This window comes from Penaeus monodon, chromosome 22 (genome assembly GCF_015228065.2).
Source record: "Penaeus monodon isolate SGIC_2016 chromosome 22, NSTDA_Pmon_1, whole genome shotgun sequence".
Taxonomy (NCBI): Eukaryota; Metazoa; Arthropoda; class Malacostraca; order Decapoda; family Penaeidae; genus Penaeus; species Penaeus monodon.
The window spans coordinates 15,073,466-15,073,670 of record NC_051407.1 but is presented as its reverse complement, the minus strand read 5'-3'; the positions used below and the strand labels follow the sequence as shown (position 1 = coordinate 15,073,670).

Sequence of the window (205 nt, the reverse complement as noted above, 5' to 3'; positions counted from 1 at the left end):
AAGAGAAACACGTCTCTGAAGCAACTCCATCAGATTCCAGAACGTAGACAGTGAAGCCCTCCGTGCCGTCTCGAAACCCCGGGCTTCGTTTGAACAGTCGCGGGCAAGAGCTACTTGCGGCGCTTCGGTCGGACCCGTTATGGCGGCGGCCAAAGACCCCTTTTCATCTCGGGGAAGATCTGCGGCCCATAATGAAGGAGGGGAT

At 57.1% G+C, this 205-nt stretch overlaps 1 protein-coding gene across 1 annotated transcript in view; it reads left to right on the top strand.

The window, feature by feature from the left end:
- Window positions 1-205, top strand: part of LOC119586943 — a gene marked incomplete in the record, with an annotated part of 57,379 nt that overhangs the window by 9,355 nt on the left and 47,819 nt on the right.